At 40.5% G+C, this 25,803-nt stretch overlaps 1 protein-coding gene across 5 annotated transcripts in view; it reads right to left on the reverse strand.

Moving 5' to 3' along the window:
* Positions 1–25,803, reverse strand: part of LOC127569814 (collagen alpha-1(VIII) chain-like) — a 100,067-nt gene that overhangs the window by 45,809 nt on the left and 28,455 nt on the right. For 4 of the 5 annotated variants that reach the window (XM_052014745.1, XM_052014744.1, XM_052014748.1 and 1 more), the window contains exon 2: positions 2,267–2,402. The gene's annotated coding sequence lies outside the window, so the exon portion shown is untranslated. The remainder of the gene's footprint in view (positions 1–2,266; positions 2,403–25,803) is intronic. The other variant, XM_052014746.1, reaches the window with a different exon arrangement.

Below are 25,803 nucleotides of genomic sequence, written 5' to 3' on the forward strand. Positions count from 1 at the left end.
TGGTATTGGTTTATTATTGTCACTTGTACCAAGGTACAGTGAAAATCTTACCTTGCATACCGTTCGTACAGATCAATTCATTACACAGTGCATTGAGGTAAAAACCATAACAGAATACAGAGTAAAGTGTCACAGCCACAGAGGAAGTGCACTGCAGGTAGACAATAAAGTGCAAGGTCATAACAAGGTAGATTATGCAATCAAGAGTCCATCTCATTGTATAAGGGAACCATTCAATAGTCTTATAACAGCAGGATAGAAGCTGTCTTTGAGCCTGGTGGTATGTGAACCTGTTCACAACTTAACTTCATCTGATACTGTAAGGCTATTGAAACCAATCACTGGGTGTGGGACATTCTGACCCATTGAAACTGGGGAAGACGATAGGTGAATGTCCATGTTAATTGGTGGTCATTGAAAACTTCAGAATGAGGATCAGGGAAGGCATTAAGTAGCCATCTCCTGCATTAGCACATTGTTAAAGGTATATCCCTGCCACTTAATGCTCAGTTCAGGCTAGGTCTGTTTTGTCACTTAATATTCTGGGCACTAGTAATATTAGTGAACCAGATGTTTTCTTTTCTTGAAAAATCCAGTGGTTTCATGGTCACCATTAGTGATTCTAGCTTTTTAACTTATTATTTAAGTTCCGGAGCTGTCGTAGCAGGATCAGTAATCTAGGCCTCTGGATACCAATTGAGTAACTTAACCACTATGTTCCCATACCCAGTTTGAGATCCTTGGAGTTTATTCATGGGGATGTAGATTAAAAAACTACTAATTTCTCATTTCTACTCATTTATTCATGGGAATGTAGATTAAAAAACTACTCATTTCTGGAATTACATTGCTACAGGATTAAGTAAAGACCCTGTTCTTCCATTTAACGAGATCATGGTTAATGTGATCTCTCCTCAAATGTCCATTCATTTTCCATATCACTTAATACCTTGGGTTCACAAGAATGCATCAGCCTCAGATTTACCCGACTTCCTTTATGTGGCTGCAAAGGTGTAGCTTTAAGCATACAGGTCATGTTCAATAGCATGCGAGGCCTGGGGCCACTTGCGATTCTGAATTTTATGGCTGCAGGCTCCTGAATGGAATGTTCATTGGCTGGTCCCACACCACCCCATTAATGCACTATTATTGCTGCCATTCAGTTCTGGGGCATCAGTTCTATCCTTCTCACGTTCACAATAAAGGATCCAACATTTATCTGGATTAAAATTTACTTGCTATGAATTTATCCATTCATTTGATGGCATGTATTTTGCAGGCAAATGGCAAAATAGCTGGCATTAATCTGCTAAATTTTCCAATTTTGGGATTTCCACCTTCTAACTATTCCCACTAAACAATGAAACCTAACCTCACCTCATCACAGATATTGTTCTATCTATTCCAGCCCCACCTCTCAGTGTAAAACTACTGCAATGTAAAACTCCTGCATTTTCTGTTGTTTCTGTTCACTGGTGACCACTGACTAGGCTGCAGTAAACTGTGCAAAACACGAGTGCAGCAGTTTAATACTACCCAGTTCCTGGTAGAAGTACCTAAAAAAAAGCATCAGTCATTCACAGACAACCCAATGCCTCTTTAAGCCAGCCACCAGAACATTTAAATATTTTTCAGGCATTCTTGGGGCAAATGCATAGGTTCATGCAGGGGCAGGGCTTAGAGGGATTTGGGCTGATCACAGGAAATTAGGACCTGCTGGTGGGCACCATGGTCAGCATGGACTCATTGGGCCATCGGGCCTGTATCTGTGGTGTATTGCTCTATGACTCCAAATTGTTTCTGGCTGAAAAAGGGACATAGAAAGAGCCAATTTCTCCACCATCACCAGCAGAAATACAGTATCTACCACCAAACCTTCATGGCAACAAATAACTACATTTCAAAATTATTTAATTGTCCGTAAAGGGCTTTAGGATGCTTCAAGATTGCAACAAACACTAAATAAATGTGGGTTTCTTTTTTCCTGAAAATTGCTGCAATATCAGATATATCCTGCCAAATTTTAGATCCTTTGTAAGTAGAACCTGTGTATTAACTCAATTAAAAATAATAGGAAAAAATAACAAAAGTAAACATTGCATTAAAAACGAGTAATTGAAACCATTCTTTTTCAAGTAAAATGTAATGTTTGGTCTGCTGTTTGCTGTACCCTTTAGCCCTCACATACTCAAGGAGATAAACAGTTCTTTACCCACACCATGTTCCTGCATTGGTTTCTTTGTGAACTTAATTCTTGTTTACTTACTTGTCCTTCCTATGACCCTTTGGGTTCCACTCCTCTAATTCCTTTGGCTGGTGCTGCTGGAGATGAATTATAGAGTTTAGGTCCAATGAATCAAGTACTTTGGTTTTTTGATGATTTAAATATCAGGGTGGTAGATCTGAAAAAATAAAGAGAAGTCAAAATTCTGCCAGGTCTCCTGTAAATATGCCAAAGTCAAACTTAAAGCCAAACCTCTCATCTCAATTTTCTGCTTGCCTCATAGATAACAGTTTTTGTGCCTTTCAACCCTTTGCAGTGGCACAGCTAGCTTTTTAACCCTAATTTATCAAAGAATATAGGAACAATAGCAGGCTGTTCATTCTCTTTAGCCTGAATGTTCATTTAGATAACACCTTAACCACATTTCCCTGTCCTTACTCTATCTCCCCCATACCCTAACCAAACAAAATATTAACCATTTAAATCTCCAACATTTCACCAGTATTGAGAGCAATCTGACTGATTGAGTACTAGACTTCCACAACTTTAATTTACTCTTAAATGGCCCAGCTCCATTATATCCTTTTGTTTTGGACTCCCTCACCCAGAGCAAATATATTACCCTATGAAATCTCTAATTCCCCCTCAAATGAATCGCCCATCAACCTTCTAAGCTTATGGGAAGACAAAGTAAGTTCTTGGTACTGCTCGCATTAACTTAACTTATAGTCCAGGTATCATTCTGGTATCCCTTCCAAGGCCAGTATTTCTTTTTTCAATTTATATACACCTTTACAACAGTAGAGGCCACTTCACCCATCAAGCCTACACTAATCCACAGAGGATATCCATCAATCCTATTGCATATTTACCTTCCTGAAACCTATTCCCTCCCTCATTTTTGAAGCTTGGTGTCCAAAACTGAACCGAGTACTCAAAGAAGGATCTGACCAAAGTTCTCTACAACTAATGCATCATGATCTCATTTTTGCATTCCAAACACCTTAAATAAAATCCAGGCTTTCAACCTGATTGTTTTCTTATTTGTACCTGTGCACTAACTAACAGTTTTAGCTTAGAATTTTAATTTAAATAAAAGTATTCATTTCTTTACATCATAAATGTTGGTCCCTTACTGATCTGACTTTTAAATTAAGGCACGGTTTTGGGTTTCTTTCTGCAATTTTTCATTCAAAAGAAGGAAATACGAAAGTCCTTCACACTCTGGACTCAGGGGCATTGCTCCTGCTATCCCTGCAAACTTGAAAGATAGAATTCTCCTTTGTTGGTTTGCTAAAACTTCAACGAGTGTAACAGTAGCACTTATATTAAAGCTCCCAAAAAGAAAACATGATTATCTGCAAACAAGTGTCCATCAGCATTAGTGTGTTCATTCAAAAGGCTATGTTAAACTATGTGGGTTCCACAAGTACACTCATTTTATTTCAGCTGCCTCCACTTAGCTATTCAGCAATCAGAGAAGGCATTTCCTTTTAAGGACACACTCTGCATTACAGTATATTATGGCTGTTCCAGAGCGAGAAAAAAAGCTCCTTTGAGATTCACCAAATGATCCCTCTCTCACCTCATGAACAAAGACAGAATAGGAAGGAAATCACCCAGGCAGGAGAGGAGGTTCTTTTGGGCACAACCCCTTGGCTGAAGGAGGGGGTCAATCTCTTTGGGGGGGGGGGGGGGGCGGGGGGAAAGATACTGAGGCACCCACGATCTGTAATTAAATTCTACAGAAAGCTCTCTTTGCTAGTTTGAGTACATCTGAGCACTTCATGTGCGAACCATGTCCAGTGAGTTTCAAAGATGCCTTGTGAAGTGTCCTATGTGAACCAATTGAACATTAGACATGAAAGTAGGAATTGACCATTTGGCACCTGGTGTCTGCTCTGCTCAAATTATTTGAGGATATGACAGGGAGCTTTGACAGAGGGGACATCTGTGTGCCACACAAGAGGCTGGAGTATAAATTAAGAGCCCAAGGGATTAGAAGTGTGTTGGCATGGATTGAAACCTGGCAGTCACACAGAAAACAAAAGTGGGAAGGTGGCTCCTTTTCAGGCTGGAAGGATACAACTAGTGGAGTACCTCAGGGAGCAGTTCATGGCCCTCAATTGTTTACCATTTATATTAATAACTTGGAAGAGGGAACAAAGTGCAAAATTGACAAGTTTGCTGATGATACAAAAGTATGTGGAATGGTACAGTGTGATGAGGACATTGAGATTCAGCCATGGGATACAGATAGATTGAGTGATGGAGTTAATCTAGCTAAATGGAGTTTAACGTGGGAAGTGTAAGGTTTCGCACTTCAGTAAGAGGAAGCAACAAGGCAGATTATTGTCTAAGTGGAGAGAGACTGCAAATGAGTGAAGTTCAGAGGCCTCTAGGTATTCTTGTATATGAACCACACAAAGTTAGCAGGCAGGTCCAACGTGCATTTATGGCAGCAACAGCATTTTGGCCTTTATTGCAAAGGGATTAGGGTTTAAGAATGGGGAGGTTTTGTTACAGTTCTACAGGGTACTGATGATGCCACACCTAGGATATTGTGCAGTCTTGGTCCCCTTACCTAAAAAAATTGTAGCATTGGAGGTAGTCCAAAGGGGATTAAGCAGGCTAATTCCTGGGATGAGAGGGTTGTGCTAGCAAGAGAGGAGAGAGAGTTTAGGTCTGTATTCTTGGATTTCAGTAGAATGAGGGGATGACCTTATTCAACACAAGATTCTAAAGATGGCTTGACAGGATAGAGGTTGAGATGTTTTCGCTAGAGGGAGAATCATGAACAAGGGGAAAAAGTTACAAGACAAGAGGTCGGTCATTTAAAATTGCATAGAAATTCCTACTCTCAGAGGGTAGTCTGGAATTATCTGTCCCCGAGTGTGATGGAGGCCAGATCATTAAATTTAAGATGAAGATAGATAAATATTTGAAAAATTGAGGAAATATGGGTTATGGAGAACTGGCATTGAAGAGTTGATGCTAGCATAGATCAGCCATGATCATATGGAATGGCAGGGCAGGCTTGAGGGGCCAGGTGGTGTACTCCTGCTCCCATTTTCTTGTGTATGGAATAAGACCATGGCTAGTGCCATTATCCCATATGCCTTTGCTCCAGGATGACTGGATTGCCGTTTGAAGAGAACAAGTAAACTGGGACCCTATTGTCTGAAGTTAAGAAGAATGAGAGGAGATCTCATGGAAACTTATAAAATTATTACAGGGCTTGACAGACTGGATGCAGTGAGGAGGTTTCCCCTGGCTGAAGAGTCTAGAGACAGGGATCACAATCTCAAAGTTAAGGGAAAGCTGATTAGGACACTCAGGAGATGGTGAATCTGGAATTCTCTATCTTGGAGAGATATGGAGGATCAGCCACTGTTTGTTCAAAAAATAAATTCATTTCTAGATAAAACACATCAAGGGATATAGGTATGGTGTAAGAAAATGGTGCTGACGAAGAAGTTCAGCCATTTTGATTATTGGTAGAGCAGGCTACTATGTTCCTAATAGACATCTCATTGAATTGTTATTCTGCCCATGCTTGTTAGTGAGTAGAAGATCAACTCCATTTGATTAAGTCACAAGAGAGACTGCAGATGCTGGAAATCTGGAGCAACACACACAAAATGCTGGAAAAACTCAGGAGGTCAGTCGGCATCTATGGAGGGTCGAGACCCTTCATCAGGACTGGAAAGAAGCCAGAATAAAAGGGTTGTTGGGGTGGGGGGGGGGCTGTTAGGCGCATGAGCTGGCAGGTGATCAGTGGATCCAGGTGAGAGGGAAAGGTAGGTAGGTGGGGGGGGGGGGGGGGGGGAGAGAAAGAGGAAAGTGGCAATGATGTAAGAAGCTGGAGGTGACAGGTGGAAGAGGCAAAAGGGCTGAACAAGATGGAATCTGATAAGGGAGGTCAGTAGATCATGGAATAAAGGGAAGGAGGTGGGGAACCAGAGGGAGGAAGGTGTGGGTGAGGGGCAGGTCCTGAGGGCGGGGAAGGGAAAGAGAAGGGGTAGAGGGGACAGAGGGAAAACTGAAGGGGGGGCACAGGGAAGAAACGGGGAGTGATTACTGGAAGTTAGAGAAATCGATGTTGATGCCGTCAGGTTGGAGGCTACCAAGATGGAATCTGAGGTGTCGTTCCTCTAATCTGCGTTTAGCCTCAACTTGTTAGTAGAGGAGGCTATGGACAGAGATGACAGTTTGGGAATGGGAAGTGGAATTAAAATGGCTGGCCACTGGGAGATCCTGGCTGTTCCAGCAGGAGGAGCAAAGATGCTCCAACAGATCAGGCACCATCCAAGTTGAGGCTAAAACGCAGACCAGAGGAACAACACCTCGTGTTCCATCTTGGTAGTCTCCAACTTGATGACATCAACAGCAACTTCTCTAACTTTCGGTAACCACTCCCCCATTCCCCCCCCCCCCTTCGGATTTCCCTTATCCCTCTGGCCCCTTTACCCCTTCCCTCATGAACTGCCATCACCCACACCTTCCTCCCTCTGGTTCCCCACCTCCTTCCCTTTATTCCATGGTCCACTGTCCTCTCCTATCAGATTCCATCTTGATCAACCCTTTGCCTCTTCCACCTATCAATTTCCCAGCCTCTCATCATTCCCACTTCCCCCTCCTCCCCTACCTACCTTCTCCTCCCCCTGCCCCCAAATCTGTATTCACCCATCACCTGCCAGCTCATGCTGCTCCCCCACCCTTTTATTCTGGCTTCTGCCCTCTTGCTTTCCAGTCCTGATGAAGGGTCTTGGTCTGAAACATCGACTGTTCATTTCCATCCATAGATGCTGCCTGACCTGCTGAGTTCCTCCAGCATTTCATGTGTGTAACTCCATTTGATTCATTATTTGACGAATAATTGAAAATTTGCACTTCAAGAATCTTGTGACAAAAATTCTACAACTGTCCATTTTGTTCTTGCACCATCAATTACAGAATGAAACAGACTTTCTCCTGTTTATCATTAAAAGAGAAATTTTACGTTGCTGACAGCCAGATACTATTGATTATCCATACTTATTTTAAAGTGTATGTTCCTTTATTGCTTGTTTGCTATTGTATATTTCCCCTTGACTGCAAATTTATAACATTAAAGTGAGATGCCCTCTTTTAACCGAGAGGATGAATCCTGGATACAGGGACATTTTAAATATGTCTGTTTGAGCCCCTGGGCCTCCCAATCATAGGGACTTGGCCAACTTGGCTCCACTGGTTTGCAATTTGTGGTAGGGTCCCTGATACTTTAATGCAAAGGATCTGAATATGAGAACCCCTTTTTAAAAGTAGAATCTCCTGTGATTTCTGCACATTAATTCTGCCAGGTTTTGCTGGTAGGTCTAGCTGGACAGAGACGTGTTGATCCAGATGACACTATAAGACTTCTATATTTGAAGTTTTAATTGCATCTCTTATTACAAGTTAAGATGCTACCCAACATGAAAGTCACAGTCAAAACCCAAACAAGATTTTAAATGCCTGCAGGCATTGTTCCCTTCCCAAATGGCATGAAGGGCAGGGATAAAGCTGGAGTTTGTTTCCCTTCAGTTAATAATCATATATTATGGATAGATCTAACAAACAGAACACAGGACAAGGCTTTCAGCCCACCACGTCTGTGGGCTAACCACAAAGCCAACCTAAACTAATCTCATCTGCCTGCACATAGTCTGTATCCCTCTGTTCCCTGCCTCTTCATCTTTCTAACTAAATGCTGTTATCATATCTGCTTCTACCCACCTCCACCGGCAGCACATTCCAGGCACCTTTCACTTTCCTGTGTGAATAAAACAAAACTTGCCTTGCAGATCCCCCTCTCACCTTAAACCTATGTCCTTCAGCGTGTGACATTCCCACCACGGGACATATCAACCCTATCAAAAGCATTTTCAGAATATGGAACCCAGAGCTTGGTTTTCACTCATCAACAGGAGTGGCCAGCATGCAGTCAGGACATCTGGGAGTGAAGGAGAGAACTTAAGGAGCTCGTAGGCTAGTGGGTGTTGGTGGGGAATTGAAATGGGTCCTGTTAAAGGCAATTAGATTGGAAGACTCAAGGTGGGGAATGAGAGCTGAGAGAAGAAAAGCCCAAAGCAGAGGAGGCCCAAGCTTTCCCCACTCTCCCTTCTCCTGGTCCACAAGAAAAACAATAGGATTTGTCATCTCAGAGGAAGTTCCATTCACACATCACTTCTCACTGACTTACATTAGCTTTACCACGTGCAGTCCAGTTTCAATGCTGAGGCCCTAAACTCTGAAACGCTCTTCTTAAACCTCACACTTCTCTAATTCTCTTCTTAAAACTTACCTCTTTGGCCAACCTTAATATTTCTTTGTGTGGCTCAATGTTAAATGCTATTATGTACAATGTTATTATGTGCAATAATACTCTTTTGAAGCACTGAGAAATTTTACATTAAAAAGAACCATAGAAATGCAAGCCATTGCTGGATCTGGTTCCCAGCAGTTTTGTTCTGACAGGAAACCCACCTGTGCTCCCTCGTCAGGTAAAAGTAGCATTCGACTCCCAATCATTGCCAATCTGCTATCCTACTAGGTAGGATACTTTATTTATGTGGACTAGATGTCTACATGTCCTGGAGCCTGCAAGTTAAATTGAAAGATGGGGTAGTTAAAGCACTAGAAGGATTTTTCTTTTGAAGAGTGGATTCAGAGAAACTATTTTCTCTGAAAGGCTGGACTACTGGTGGCAGGGTGAAAAACAAGGCATTAAAATTAGAACTGGGCCATTAAGAAGGGAAATCAAGAAGCATTACTTTCAGAGTTTAGTATAAACCCAGAATTGTTTTCCCAAACACCCATAGAACAATTAGAGCTTTCAAGGCTCAGACTAGTAAGTTTTTTTTCTTAGAAATGAGTGAAAGTGTCCATTGTATTGTGAAGGCACAACAATCTTAATGGGATGGAGTCAGAACAGAATTGGCAGCTCAAAACTGAGCATCCATGAGGAGCTGTGGACCAGCAGGAAGAATATACATCATCATAATCTGTAACCTCATGGCCTGGCATATCTCTCACTCCACCATTACCACCAAACCAGGTGCCAAACCCACCGTGTCTATGCCAATTTGTACTAATCCCACTTGCCTGCAATAATTCCATATTCCTCTATGCACTGCTCATTTAAGTAGCTGCTGTCCAGATGTCTGAGGTTCTTATTTGTGCCATTTTGAAAATCACTTAACAAGCAGACCCTTCAATCTGCCAGCAATCCTTGTATTATGGCCATTGCCCTTATCAGAATCAGATTTATTATCACTAACATACAGTATGTCATGAAATTTGTTTTGTGGTAGTACAGTGCAAGACACAGACATAAAATTATAAGCCACAGAAATAAATAAATAATGCAAAAGAGGAATAACGAGGTAGCATTCATGGACTGTTCAGAAATCTGATCGCAGAGGGGAAGAAGCTGTTCCTGAAACATTGAGTGTGGGTCTTCAGGCTCCTGTACCTCCTCCCCAAAGGTAGTAACGTGAAGAGGGCATGTCCTGGGTGGAAAGGGTTCTTAATGATGGATGCCACTTTCTTGAGGCACCACCTCTTGAAGATGTTCTCAGTGGTGGGGAGGGTTGTGCCTGTGATGGAACAGGCTGGGTCTACATCCCTCTGAAGCCTCTTTCAATCCTGCACATTGGACTCTCCATACCAGGTGGTGATGCAACCAGTCAGAATGCTCTCCTCCATACATCTGTAGAAATTTGCAAAAGTCTTTGTTAGGAGTTTGAGATTTAGTATGTCACCAAAGCAGGGCCACTGGCATGCCTTCTTTTGGATTGCATCAATGTGTTGGGCCCAGGATAGATCCTCAGATGTTGACACCCAGGAACTTGAAGCTCCTCCCCTCAATGAAGACTGGTATGTGTTCTCCCGACTTCCCCTTCATGAAGTCCACAATCAATTCCTTGGTCTTGCTGACGTTGAGTGCAAGGTTGTTGTTGCAACACCAGTCAACCAACCAATCTAATCTCACTCTTGTACGCCTCCTCATCGCCATCTGCCAACAACAGTGGTGTTATCAGTGAATTTATAGAAGGTGTTTGAGCTGTGCCTAGCCACACAGTCATGAATGCAGAGAGAGTAGAGCAGTGGACTAAGCACGTATCCTTGAGGTGCGCCTGTGTTGATCGTCAGCAAGGAGGAGATGCTGCTACTGATTCACACTGACTGAGGTCTCCTGATAAGGAAGTCGAGGATCCAGTTGCAGAGGGAGGTACAGAGGCCCAGGTTTTGAAGCTTATTGATTAGTACCGAGGGGATGATGGTGTTGAACTGTAATCGATAAACTGCAGCCCGATGCATGTTTTGCTGTTGTCTAGGTGCTCCAAAGTTGAGTGGAGAGCCAGTGAGATTGCATCCGCTGTAGACCTTTTGTGGCAGTAGACAAATTGCAGTGGGTCCAGGTCCTTGCTCAGGCAGGAGTTAATTCTAGCCATGACCAACCTTATGTTTGCTGCTGCACAAATTTTGGATCTTTCCTCCAGATACTTTCAGTCCTTACCAGATATTCCTGTTGCCTTTCTGAAACTCCCATTCCCCAAGGTATCTGTCCTAAACAGGCATTCTTGGTTTCTCCCCCATCGCCATCTAAGTATTATCCTCTCTCATCTCAGCATCTTGATATTTTATGACTTTCCTTTCATGGATCTTTCAAGTATGCACACCTCTCCCCAGCTGAAGTGTTATTGTCACCCTTTTAGGCATACTTGCACCTTCTGTCTGTAGCACCCCATCTATACTTTCCAAGCCCTCTGCCAACTCCAGATCCAAGGTTATTCAAGTAACCCCCTCCACACCCTTCATCACTCCCTATGAGGTATTTTCTGGCACTCCTTCTCTGGATTCACAGTACAAATACCCTTTCAATATTTTCCACAACCTCCACCTCACACATCTGAGGCTCTTCAGACTGTTTTGACACAAGACTTCCTGTTCTTGAATTTCTTGGTTCCACAGTGAGAAGAAACAGGTTCATAAAGTTCACAGAAATTCCACTGGAAACGATTATCACTTCTGTCCCAAGCGCCTTCTTGATTTTCACTTCAAATATCAAACTAGGTGAAAATTCAGTCCAGGCCTGCAGTCCCATACTTACCGAATTACCTTACGAGACAGAACCAAATTCTACTCACATATTCCAGGCCTTATTTATCTTGTCAATTAACAGCTATTCTAATATAATAATTATCACAATGTGACTCTTAAATAACACAATACAACACAAGAATTACATAAAGTTTATATCATGTGTTTAAATAATAAAGCCTTTGTGCTCATTATCAAATTACAAGATTATTCTTGTCCACATAGGGATCACACAGTTCTTTCCCTGTGCCTAAATGATGAAGTCTAAACCTCCCTTAATATTAGCATCTGTCCTCTTGTCAAGGGGGTATACTTCTAGTTGGGAATGTATGCAAATGTCTTAGCTGCCATACTGGACCTTAGCAGTCCAAGATGCACCTGAAGGAAAGTCACTGCACATATTTCTAACTCAAGTTTATCATTTCTGAACTTAGCACAGACTTTTTGCTCTGTACCAATACATTTTCTGTAATCGTGCCACAATTTATTTTTCACTGATGTTACTGTTACAGATGTAAGCCTACCAGTCCACAGTAATAAGCCACTATTTAGAAAGGATTGTATTTTCTGCTAAGAGGCTAAAGAAATTTGACAGGTCTGCTTTGACCCTCACCAATTTTTATAGCTTCTATCCTGCTATTATAAAACTATTGAATGGTCCCCAGTATGATAAGATGGACTCTTGACCTCACAATCTACCTCGTTATGGCCTTGCACCTTATTGTCTACCTGCACTGCACTTTCTCTGTAACTGTAACATTTTATTCTGCATTCTGTTATTGTTTTCCCTTGTTACTACCTCAATGCACTGATGTGATGAAATTGTCTGCATGGATGGCACGCAAAACAAAGTTTTCACTGTACCATGGTACATGTGGCAATAATAAACCAATTTATCCAACTTTCATAACTTGGACTGCTCTTATAGCTTGGTGTTTGGGGTTTGCAAGAACTATCAATCCACCAGAATTAGGCTCTAATTGAAGATGTCGGGGTTTAACTCACTACTTACAAGCGCCTCAAAAGAAGTTCCTGAAGAGAAACTTTAATGTGACAGGGCAGAGAGTGGAACGAGCTGCTAGCGGAAATGGTAGATGCGGGTTCAATTATGACATTTAAGAGAAGTTTGGATAGGTGCATGGATGGGAGGGGTTTGAAGGGATATGGTCCAGGTGCAGGTAGATGGGACTTGGCAGAAGATCAGGTAAGCATGGACTAGATGGGCCAAAGGGCCTGTTTCTGTGCTGTATGACTCCATTAAACACTACTCAAGAATATGCATTAATGTCTTTGAAGTAGTAAGGTACCTGATGTTCCAAGTTGCTTCAAATGAGTACAATTAAACAAAACTTGGAACTTAACTGAGAAAAGATATTAAAATGGTAACCCAAAAGCCAGCCAAGAGATAATTCCAAACAACAAAAAAATGAAGGGTACATTGAGGAAGACAGCAGTGCCAGATGCGATTTTCTTTTATCAAATCTCAAAATCCCTACAGCACCCCAGTTACTTTCACAAGCAGGTACCTCGAGCATCTCCAACTGGATCTTTCCCAAATGCTTCAACTCAAAACGTTGCTTCCATTTCTTTTTCCACAGAAGCTGCCTGACCTGCTGAGTGCTGTTGCTTTTGTTTTGGATTTCCAGCACCTGCGTTTTTGTTTTGATTCTCAAAAGCTGCTATCATCCAGGTATACCAGACATCTGTTCTTCCAAGGAAAAGTATCTGATCCAGTCAAAAATCTCTCAGTCATCCATATTTTAATACCGAGGATGCTAGTCAACTCATTCCAAAATTCACATTCAAACAGCCTTAATTCATAAACATATTTTAAGTGTTTTCTAATTTATTTTGGCAATTGATCTCCAAGTTCACTTTTCTGGTCCTTAATTCCAGCTCTGTGCTTGGTAGAAATTAGGGCAATCACAGAATATGATCATACTCCCTCCCACTCCTGAAACTGATTTTTGCTAACTGGGAAGTGGTGTGGCAGTAGGGCTGGGACTGGGGAGGGGATTCTGTTAGTCTGATATTAAATAAGAAACCTAAATGTATGTTTTGCAGATCAAGCTGTGCCTTTTAATGCAGCCACCTCATCACTACTTTCAGGTTTCTTGTCCAATCAGCAGCAGCAGGCAGGGTGGCTTTCCTGATCATGGATCGTAACACCTTTATTTAAAGGAGCAATAAATCCAGTAGAGAAATGAGAAGTTTCCTTAATTAAGGAGTTGTTAGAGTACAGAACATGCGAATACAATAAAAGAACAAGTAGCTCAAGTGCCTTCAAGAAAGAACCAATTGAACAAAAGAGAAGCACTGACAGCACCTCCCAAACTTCTAGCCTCTATCTCCAAGAAGGGCAGCAGGTGCATGGGAACATCAGACATGCAGGTTTCCTTCCAAGTCACTCACCATTCTTCCTTGGAAATAACACCGCTCTTACCTCATCGCTGGGTTTAAATCCTGAACTCACTAGTAGCAGTACTGAGGAAGGGCCTTCACCAGAAGGGCTTCACACTTCATAAAGGTGGCTCACCAGCACCTTCTCAAGAGCAATTACTGATGTCCAATAAATACCAGCCTCATCAGCATCACCCACAAACAGTGTATAAAAAGAAATTACAAACATATGCTGAAAAGCTGAGATGAGGTAGACAGAGCCAGAGGAAACTTTCATAGAGTACAAATACCAGCATAGTCTGGTTTTTCTCCCTGTTCTATACTACATTTGTAATATTAGCCACTTTGCAGACCATTGGTGGAGAATTCACCTTAACAAAAATTGCATGATTGTAAAAGATTTTAGGAACCATCGAAATAGAAAGTCTTTCATCTGCTCATTTTACAATGAAGAGGAAAATACATCCAACTTAAAGAAAGCATCAAGCACTCATTCACTTCCAATTTTATTTCAGGATCAAAAGATTGTAGTCCATTATAATAAATTATTTTCAACTGGGTAGAATTATGGAGTCAATGGCTAACCCTCAATCTAAAATAGACATCCTACAATGCTCTATCACATTTTGACCTTAGGCTGACTCTCTTCCTTCATCTTGTTCCTGTTTTTTCTGCCACTTGTGTCTCAGAGTAAGAGCCATACAGCAAAAAAAAATTGCCAACCATCATGCCTTTCTATACCAATCCCACTTGCCTGCATTAATTCTGTATTCCTCTGTACCTTGCTCATTCAAGTACCCTGTCCAAATTTCTCTTAAACGTGATTACTGTTCAGGTCTCCACCTCCTCTGGGAGCTCATTTCAGATACAATCTACTCGGTGTTGAAAATTTGTCCCTCAGATCTCTTGTAAACCTCCTCTCTCTCTCACCTTAAACCTATGCCCTTTAGTTTTAGGCACCACAACCAAAAGAAACAGACTCTGGTTATCTACCCTGTCTTGTAATGTTATCTGTCACGTCACTTTTAAGCCTCCTTTTTCCCCCAGGGAGGACAGACCCAGCCTATCCACTCTCTCCTCATAACTCAAGCACTCTAATCCAAGCAACATCCTTGTGAATCTTTTCTGCACCCTCACATCTCTCCTGCAGTATGGTGACCAGAACTGCACACAATACTCCAAGTACAGTCTAACCAATGTTTTGTACAACTATAAGATAGCATCCCAATGCTTGTACTTAATGCCTTGGCTGATGAAGGCAAGCATGCCATAAGCCTTCTTCACTACCCTGTCTACTCATGTTGCCTCTGAGGGAAATATGTACTTGTACTCCTTGGCTTCTCTGTTCAACAGCACCCCCAAGGCCCCGCCATTCACTGTGTATGTCCCTACCTGGTTTAATTTCCCAAAATGCATCACTTCACACCTGTCCAAGTTAAATTCCATTTGCCATTCCTTTGACCATTTTCCCAGTTGATCAATATCCTGTTGTAACCTTAGACAACCTTCTTCAATGCCCACCAGACCATCATTTTTAGTGTTACCTCCAAATTTATTCATCATGCCATCAACATTCTCATCCAAATCATTATTATATATAACAAACAGGAGGACTCAACGCCAATCCCTGTAGCACACTACTGGTCACAGGCCTCCAATCTGAAACATAATCCTCCAATACCACCCTCCGCTTCCTACCACCAAGCCAATTTTGTATCCAGTGGCTAGCTCACAGATCCCATGTGTTTTAAGCTTCTGGACCAGCTTACCAGACGGGATCTTATCAAAGGCCTTGCTAAGGTCTACGTAGATATCTACTGCCCTGCCCTCATCAATCCTTTTGGTCACTTCTTCAAAAAAAAAACTCAAATTTGAGAGACATGATTTCCCACACACAAAGCCCTGCTGACTATCCTTAATCAGTTCTTGCCTTGCACAAATAAAATCCATCTTTCAAGATCCTTTCCAATAACCTTCCCACCACTGATATAAATCCCACTAACCTGTAGTTCCCTGGCTTATCCCTGCTGCCCTTCTTAAAAAAAAGGTACAATATTAGCTATCCCCTAGTCTTCAAGCCCCTCATCTGTGACTAACAAAGTTACAAAAATCTATGCCAGGGCCCCAGCAATCTCCTTCCTTGCTTCCCATAACATCCTAGAATACACCTGATCAAGCCCCAGAGACTTACCCACCTTTATGCATTACAGGACCTACAATGCCTCCTTCATAATGTTGATATGTTCCAGGATATCATTATCCACTTCCCTGAATTTACTCGCTTCCATGTCCCCCTCCACAATAAATACAGATGAGAAGTATTCATTTGAGTCCTCGTCTATGTCCCAAGGTTCCACACATTGATCCTTAAGGAGACCCACTCTCTCCCTAGCTAACCTTTTACTCTCAATATACTACAGAATCTTTTTGAATATCTCATGGCCTCTTCAAGGTACTCGCTTGATCCCAGCTGCCTATACCTGATATATGCCTCCTTGATCCTGACCAGATCCTCAATATCCCTCTTCAACCATAGTTCCCTAATCTTGCCAGTCTTGCCCTTCACTCTTACAGGAAGATGTTGGCCCTGCCTCCTTCTTTTCTTACTTTTAAAAGCCTCCCACCTGCCAAACATCCCTTTACCCACAAACAACCTCTTCCAATCAACATTGGCCTTCCTCCAATTTAGGACTTTAACCAGAGGACCAGTCCTATCTTTTTCCATAACTATCTTGAAACTGATAGAATAATGGTCACTTGTCTCAAAGTACTCTCCCACTGACCCTTCAGCCACTTCTCCAGTGTCATTTTCTAAGAAAAGGTTGAATGTTGCCCCCTCTTTAGTAGGGCCATCTACATATTGCTTCAGAAAACATTCCTGAACACACTAAACAAATTTTGCCCCATTAATCCTTTAGCACTAAGACAGTCCCAGTTAATAGTAAGCAAGTTAAAATCACCTACTATTATAATGCTATTGTTATGGAATATAGACTAGTACAGCACAGGAACAGGCCCTTCAGTGCTACACAGATATTCTCCTCTAATGCTCAGTAACTACTGGCTATCCTCTCATCTCATCCTTTCCAGGTGATTCTCCCCCCCCCCACCCCCACCCCTTTTTTATTTCTAAGTTCTACCAATGTGGCCTCACTGGACATTGAGTTAAGTACAGCAATGATATTATCCCTAATCAATAGTGCAACTCCCTTTCCACCTCTGTCATGCCAGAAGTATCAGTGTCCCAGAATATTGAGCTGCCAGCCTTACCCATCCCACAACCTTGTTTACATAATAGCTATAATATCACAATCCAATCTGCTAATCCATGCTCCAAGTTCATGTGATTAACTGTGAGACTTCTTGCATTAAAGTAAATGCAGTTTAGCCCATCAGACCTTCCACACCCTTTGTCCTGCCCTACCTACTGGACTTGCTTGATCTATCTTTCATCCTTTTCATCTGATACACCACTACTTTGAGTCTCTCAGTCTTTGCTTCTACCTCAAATCACTTGTCACTGGCAATTTCACAAGTGCCCTTTATTTGCAAGAGACAGCATTTGTGCTGGGAAGAGAACCAAGAGTATCCTGCCTGGAAACTTTACATTGGAATTACCTAGGAAAGGGATGATGGTATCATTAGGTTTCAGTTACGTGACTGTAAACTTGCTCAATGAATGGAGTGAGGGTCATCCTAAGTAAATTGAGGTGCACACTGATACTGAAACCCATTCATATGAGGAAAAAAGAACTTACTTGCAAAAAATATTTGGGGTGCTAGTGGGATCTCGAGAAATTGAAAAAGGGTCACTACTGTGGGATTGTATTTGGTTTGAATTTCCAGTCCCAGCAGTCAGGACCTGTAAAATGTTGAGTTCTGATAATAGAGAACAGTAGTACTGCTGGGACTGGAGTTGCATTTCAGAGAAAGCCAGCAGCATTGTCTGTGATTTATATTGAGTTCTTGTGACCTAACTGGATGGTCAGCTGTTTCTGTTGGCAGGAGGAATCAAAAAGCAGATTCTTGTGGGTTAAGTATGCAATAGAAAAAAAAATGCTTACAAGAGCCCAACAGTTTCCTGTCTACATATTTGCATTCAGTGTTTCCACTCAGACTTTCCATTCATTGTCTGCTTGGCCTGAACCAGGACATTTCACTCAAAAATGTAGGATTGCACAGAAAAGAATTTAATAACCATGAACCTGAGGCAATAGAAAGGCTGTGCACTCTCATCAATTGGAAATAAAGATCAAGACGGAGCTCAGAAAGCAGATGTGAAACACATAGTGCAAACTACAAGACCCAGGCATAAAACATTCCTCACCTACTAGAGGATTTCCCTGGCAACCCAAGTACCAGATGGTTGGCTTAGAATTCTGTGCTACCAGCGGACAAAGTCTCTTGAAAAGGTACAACATTAAATTTCTTTTTCAGGTCAACAACACAATAAAATAGGTTGACATCAAGAAATTGAAAGATTAGAGCATGGAAATCCTAAACTGAATTTAGTTAAATAAAAAGTCAAGAAGAACAGAGTTTGTGATAATGAAAGCATCCAACTAGGAAAAAAAAGCTGACTGCTTCCAATAATCAAAAGGATCCAGAATGAGGTGTCATTGGCATAAGATTAAATGCCAGAGATTTAGAACAGAGAGCAAAAAAACTTCTTGTGAGGCTGTGGAATTCACTGAAGTATTAGTGACTGATACAGAAACAAGATGGGAAAAGGCGAAAACAATTTCTCTGTAAAGCAGCATCGAAGAACATTAAGTTAAAACCTAAGAGAAGGAAAAGTCAGGTATAAAGGAAGTCAGAGAAAGGATAGAGCAGCCAAGAAAATGCATCCCGAACAGTAAAGAAAATAAAAGCCAAAATAAAACAGAAGAGATCAGGAAAATTCAGTTGACAGCCAAGAGGATTTTAGAATGCCCAAGAAGGAACAGTAAAAGTTAATATGAGATACCAGGCAGGCAGTATTAAGTTGAAACCTATAATACTTTATGATCATGTTAAGTGTAGTAAGTTGGTTGTGAAGTAATTGGGCCTCTTAAAGAATCAAAAGGGAAAGGTTCAATTGAAGTGGAGTACGTGGCTGTGGTATACAACAAGTGCTGTGTATAACCAAAGAAGCAGATGGTGTAAAAGTTATGGTGAAAGGGTTCAAGATTATGTACATTATAGCAATAAAAAGTGTACAAATGTAATCAACATTACTGAAAAGTGGTTAGTTACCCCAGGTGACCAATACTGATGATGAGCCTAGGTTTCTGAAAGAAATAAGTAAAATTACTAATAGAATTGTATAGGTCACAAGCTTTTAATGCTCATTGAGTACAGCAATGGCACCAGTGGATGAGCAGGCTACAAACATTCAAGCAAAGACAGAGCACAAACTAATTTCTATCAGGCCTGTCACTGCTGGCAGGGAAGTTATTAGAGTTCGTTATTAAGGCATAGGTTAATAAGGAAAACAAAACATACCTGACTAATTTTGATAGAATTCTTTGATGCAGATACAGAAGGTTGATCTCCATAGCAGCGAAGATGCAGATTTAGGACACAAGAGGCGTATTAATAAAAAGGATGACTGGAATTAAGGGGAAAGTGGTGCTATGGATGGGGAACTGGTGCAGTGAAAGGCAGCAGGTCAGTGGGGAATGATCTTTTACAAACTACCAGGTATTTTGCAGTGGGGTTCTCCAAGGGCCAGTTTTAGTTCCATGACTTAGTTTTAATAAATGACCCAGGCTCGGGTAAAGGGAGCAGCATTATAATGTTTGGTGATGGACACAGTAATGAACTTAAATGCAGACTTCAGGATGAGCAAAGGAGATGGCAATGACATTCATTGAGGAAAACTGAAGTGAAGCACTTTAGGATGATTAATATGGGATGACAGTTGGTATGATTTTGAAGAGTGTGGATGAATAGAGACCTACGTAAAGAATATCAAAAGAAAGAGATCAAGGAATAACTTTAAATGACTGATGAGGTTTCAGCTGGAATATTCTTCATGCCACTCTAAAAAAGATGTAAAGGTCTTTCAAAGTGTTCAAAAGTCATATACAGGAATGTTATCAAATCTGAAGGCACTTCATTTCAAGGTTAGAATAGTTAGGATTGTTTACTTGAAACTGCGAAGGTTAAGGTGCCCAGATGGAGACTTTCAAAGCATTGAGAGGGTCTTGTAGAGTAGATATAAAGAAACTATTCTCTTTGGTAATTGGGTCAATGACCAGAGGTCATGATTTTTGGAAGAAGACATTGAGGAGAGACAAGTAGAATCTATTTCATTCAGAAAGTTGCTAGGATCTGTAATGCTCTACTTCAATGAATTTCTGTACATAGCAGGAAATTTTGGAATTAAGTTCAGAGTTCTGCTAGTGAACTATGTAAGAATCAAGATTTTAAAAAATAAAATGGAAAATAAAAGACATGGACCAGAAATATTACCGCATGGTACAACACATATCTGCATTATGCACTGTTTTGCTTTCAGTGTTTCAGTAAAGGATAAATAGTCAGTGGATTTATACAATAGCAACTGATTTTATCCAGGGGAACTAATGAAGAGCCACTTGAGAACAAGGGAGAAGTCAGAAGTTACATGTATTTTTATTTCAGATTCCTTACTAAAACGGAATGTGCAAGGTTTTTAACAATTTTAAAATGATACATTCAATAGACAATTATTTCTTTATCAAATAAATAAATTTGTTCCATTAAATTTTGTCATAATGTGGGGAAAAGGAAATTGAAGGACATGCCCAATTTTCAACATCATCAGGCCCATAGGGAGGGAGGGAAAAACAACAGTAATTTTCCATGTTTAATTTATTGCCACCAGATACAGGGAAGTGTGTAAATGTGTCCTGAGCTGACTGACACTTTCATTTGCCCTTCCCCTCTTTGGAGAAACACCCAGCTGTTAACAATTACAGGCACAGCTCCAGGATCCAGCAGCATGTTCCTGTGCAGAACTCCACACAACTAAACTCAAGGTACGTGCTCAGGATTTTAATGGTTTTAGTCTTGTGGTTTTAAACAGGGAAATTGAATAATTTGTTAGAGTTGAAAACATTGTTGCACATTTTCACTTGCCATGGGATCAATGTAAAGAGCAGTTATATATGTGACTGCTAGCCCTCAGTTAAAACCTGACATTTGTTTCACAGCCACTAGCACTCCACAGCTGAATAAAGTTGTGTGGAGGCAAGGATTGTAAATGAAATATGATTACAAAGACCTGAAAGTGTTCAGCATACCTTGTAAAGCTTCTTAAGTATGTTCACAAAGACAGTGCACTTAGCTGTCTCGCTTTCAGTAGTTAAAAGGAAAGTATCTCATATTGCAGATGAAGGACAGATAGACTGTAAGATACTGCTGTCAGGAATCTACCTTTGAAAGCCTCATTTTCCTGCCTTTTTATAAATATTGCAACCAGTTACAGGATAGGAACTTCTTTCGTCGGGTCTTTCTGAAACCTGATGCAGTGTGATTGGATCTACTATTCTCCTTTACTGCAGATTCAAAGAATGGGGTAGTGTACACCTGATTCACTTCTCTTGCAATGACAATGTCCTTAATTTTAAAATTGCAACATGGTTTACCTGTGTACTTCCACACATTGCCTGATATTTTAAGTAATGAATGATGCATCAAGTGTAGCTTTAATATATTGTGTCAATGTCATTTATATAGCACCCAAAATATAGCTCAAATCCCAAAACATTTCATAGAAATATAATCTAGTCAATAATTAGATGGTCTATGTACGTTTCCTATTTCCAGAAGAAATCTTTGTACTAAACACCATTATCCAAGACTTGGTCTTTTGATAAGCTGGGACATAAGAATATAAATATCATTTCTTCAATACTGCACTCCTTTATAGCACAGTACCCAGTACATTTCACCTTAATCCATTTTGAGTGATGATCTGTGAAAACTATCAATCCCCTCCTCACATCAATTAACAGTGTAAACTGTGGAAAGATTTTTGACCATTCCTACTTCTGTAAAATGTCTTTGCTTGCTTGCCTCTGCAATTTTGATAGATGGTGCACTTGTCTGCAAGCTCATAGATAGATAGATATCTTTATTAGTCACATATACAATCAAAACACAGTGCATTGCACCTTTTGCATCGAGTGTTCTGGGGGGAGCCCACAAGTGTTGCCACGCTTCTGGCGCCAACATAGCATACCCACAACTTCCTAACCCGTACATCTTGGGAATGTGGGAGGAAACTGGAGCACCCAGAGGAAACCCACACAGACACGGGGAGAAGGTACAAACTCCTTACAGGAAGTGGCTGGAATTGAAGCCGGGTTGCTGGCGCTGTAACAGTGTCACGCTACCAACTGTGCCTACATATCAAAGTCTCTATCTAACCCAGCTTAATAAACAGAATTTCTGGCATCTGCCTGCATGTTCACATTACCAAGCTGTTCAGTGAGAAGCTCTTCTAGAATCCACCTTCTCAAAACTCACATCAGTGTCCCCATTTAACACAATTTTGCACTGTGACTCCCAAGTGAATTACTGAGGGAATAGTCTCATGCTTTCATCTGGATCTTTCTTTGATTCAGTCCATTCTCTGAATACCTGCTCAGAACAATGTATTTGAATCTTCTTGGCGATCTCCATTGCTGTGACTGGAAAGTCATCACTATTTTCAATGTGAGAATTATGCTTGCATACACTCTGCCTCAATTCTCATATGGTAACATTGACAAAGCATCTACAATTGCATGTTATTCTAAACACGATTGTGTATTCAGATCAGGAGAATGACCCACCTTTGCATTCTGTGCAGCCATTGATGGTATTGTTGACTTAGGTTCAAAAACTGCTAACAAGGGTTAATGGTTTGTGAACAAGATAAAAAGGTCTGCCCAATAGGAATTAATATAACATGTTCACTCCAAAGACCACCACTAATGTCACCATCTCAATTTGAACAAATTTCTCTCATTTATCAAACTAATTGCTTACTTGATCATCCTTCACGTCTGATTACAGCTCCCAATCCACAACTCAGAGCCTCAAACAAGTTTCAACATTGGTTATCTCACTGAACTAACAAAGTATCATTCCTCAATAAAAATAAAATTTATTGAACTTAGGATCTTTTGGATCTAGTACAACATGTAGGCCTCACCATAGCGGAGATAGAGCCAGCACATGCAGCTGAAAGGACAATCTACTTTAAACATTTAGAGAATTATGAGAACTGACTACTAGATGGGAAGGCAATGAAGCCATCAGCTAACATTAAAAGTGTATGATTCATCACTGAAAAAGAATAATACCTATTGCATACCATTCACAATATAATTCTATGAATGACAGACTTCATAAATGGACTTGCCTCTTTTCATTGATTTTAGTTAAATTCAAGGTTTTCAGGCAATGTGAACTTATCATGTTACTAGTGATCTAAAAGATCTTTGACCTCAGCATCTTTTTCCTGTACTAATCATTGTTCTGAACGGCCAATCCCTTATCTTGACCCTGTGCCCCTGAACAATTCAGGCAGTAAAACATCAACTCTGTATTTAACCTGTCAAGCCTTGAGAATTTTGTACATTTAAATGAGATTACTCTCATGAATGTAGAAAAGTGAGAGACACAGGATTATTCTGTGTAATCTCTCTTCATTCATCAAACATGCCATCCCAATAATCAATCTGGTGAACCTCTGCTGCACTCCTTCAATGCAAGTACATCCTTCCTTAGGAAGTGAGGCCAGATCTGTTCACAATGTTCCAGATATAGTCTCACCAGGGCTTTATCCCATTGGAACAACTGTTGTACTCAAATTTTCTTGCAACGCATGGTTTGCCTCCCTACTTGTTTGCTGAACCTACTTCTTAACTTTCAGTGATTTGTGTACCCCTGAACATAATCAGTATTTATAAAATACTCTGACTTTCTATTTTTCTACCTCACTTTTATCCATATTATAGTTCATCTGGCCTGTCCATATCCCTGAGACTTTTCTGCATCCTCTTTGCACACATACTTAGAAGTGTGGTTAACAATGTGAATGACAGTAATAGAATTCAAGCAGATATAAAAACAGAAAATGCTGATCATGCTCATTTCATCACTTAAGAATAAAAGTCATCATCCTGAAATACCAATTCTGCTTCTGTCTCCATAGTTACTGTCTTGGTATTTCCAGTATTTTCTATTTTGTTTAAGGTTTCTAACATCTGTTTTTCAAGAGATTGTACATAGGCTGACAGAGAGGGAAGACAAATGGCAGATGGCTTTTAACACAGGGAAGTGCGAGATGATACACTTTGGCAGAAAGAAGGAGGAGAGACAATATCAACTAAATGGCACTGCTCTAGAAGATATGCAGGAACAGAGGGATCTGGGCATATATGTATACAAGTCCTTGAAAATGGAAGGGCACATTTAGCAAAGCATGTGGGATCATGGACTCTATAACAAGAGGCAGAATACAAAATCAATAATGTTTAATCTTGGTAAATACTACTTTGATCACAACTGTAACATATCCATATTCAGATATCCATACTTTAGGAAAGATGCGAAAATCTTAGGGAGGGTACAGAAGAAGTTTACTAGAAAGGATTCAGGAATGAGGGTTTTCAGGTACAAGGATGGACTGATAGGGCTAGGTTTGTTCTTGGCACAAAGAACATTAAGTGGAGATTTACTGGAAAAGTACAACCATTACTAATGGTTTAGTTGTGTGCATAATGTGCAGCTGTACCCATTAGCCAATGGATCACAAACCAGGGAACAAAGATTTAACCACTGGGGCAAAGGATAAAAGGTGTATAATGAGGAAAACTTTTTTTTTAACCCAGGGAATGGTAATATTTGTAACTTGATCAGGTTCTTGAAAAGAATAATGTACACTGCTATGGGGAGATTGAGACTGAATAGATTGCTCTTTTGGGAGCTAGCATGCTCAATGGCTGAATGGCTTTCTAGAGCATAATCATTCTGAATACCTCGCTGTGGAACAAAAGTTGCAGTCCCCAAATTCACTTCTACCAATCATCCCTCCTCCAACATCTGCCGCCAACGACTAACCCCTATCACTTCACTGCGATTCAGCTCCAAACCTGTGTACACAGCCTGATACCAGGGCTTTTTGTGTGGTCATTGCTAGGCTTGTAAAGGAGCTCATCTGAAATCTACCTCTGATAAACTAATGATTTTTTTTATTCCTAAATGACAGTGCATAGGGTAGAGGGGTGAAAAACAGATCTAAGTATTGCCCATCTCATTTTCCCAGTGCTTAATCTTATGCTACAAGCCAAGACACAGTACAACATTGTATACTTCTATTTTAGTGCAAGGAACATGCAGAAAACATTGAGCTGCTTTAATATAGAACATTACACTCCAGAGCACTCTGGAGAATCCAGATGGTTATGTAGAGTACAAGTAAACTACTTGAAAATAATTTATCCATAAAAATGCAAATAATTTTTTTCTGCTATTTTTTTCCTCTCTCAACTTTTAGATTAAATACTGAATACTTATTCCTGCCACATTTTACTTTATAAATGACATCAGAGCAAGAGAGAAAAAAAAGCCTTATTGTTCAATACTGATCCTATTTCCTAGTACTGATCCCTTCAACTGCATCACATGAAATTCTGCAGTCCTGCCATTCCTTACCTTAAAATGAACTAAAGTCCAGTTAAAAAAAAAACACCCATAAAAATACTTACTCATGTAAACTCTACTATTTAAATTACTGGCGTGGGGCAGGCACGGTGAGTGTAGTCATGGTAAAGAGGGTTTATAAAGTAGCTATAATGAAAGCAATGTGTCATATACGAAAATTTAATATTTTCAGAAATGTTCACATGGGAATATCCAATAGATCAGTTGTTTAAATTTCAGGAAATGGACCTCATTTTAATTAACAAAATAATCTCATTGAAATCTGGGTAGCATTCATGTTTTTGTGATCTGAATCTTAGTAAAAGTTCAAAATGGTTCTTAAATTTATAAATGAATAGAACTTCGCAGGGTAGTGGATGATACATTTATTA

This window comes from Pristis pectinata, chromosome 4 (assembly GCF_009764475.1).
Source record: "Pristis pectinata isolate sPriPec2 chromosome 4, sPriPec2.1.pri, whole genome shotgun sequence".
Taxonomy (NCBI): Eukaryota; Metazoa; Chordata; class Chondrichthyes; order Rhinopristiformes; family Pristidae; genus Pristis; species Pristis pectinata.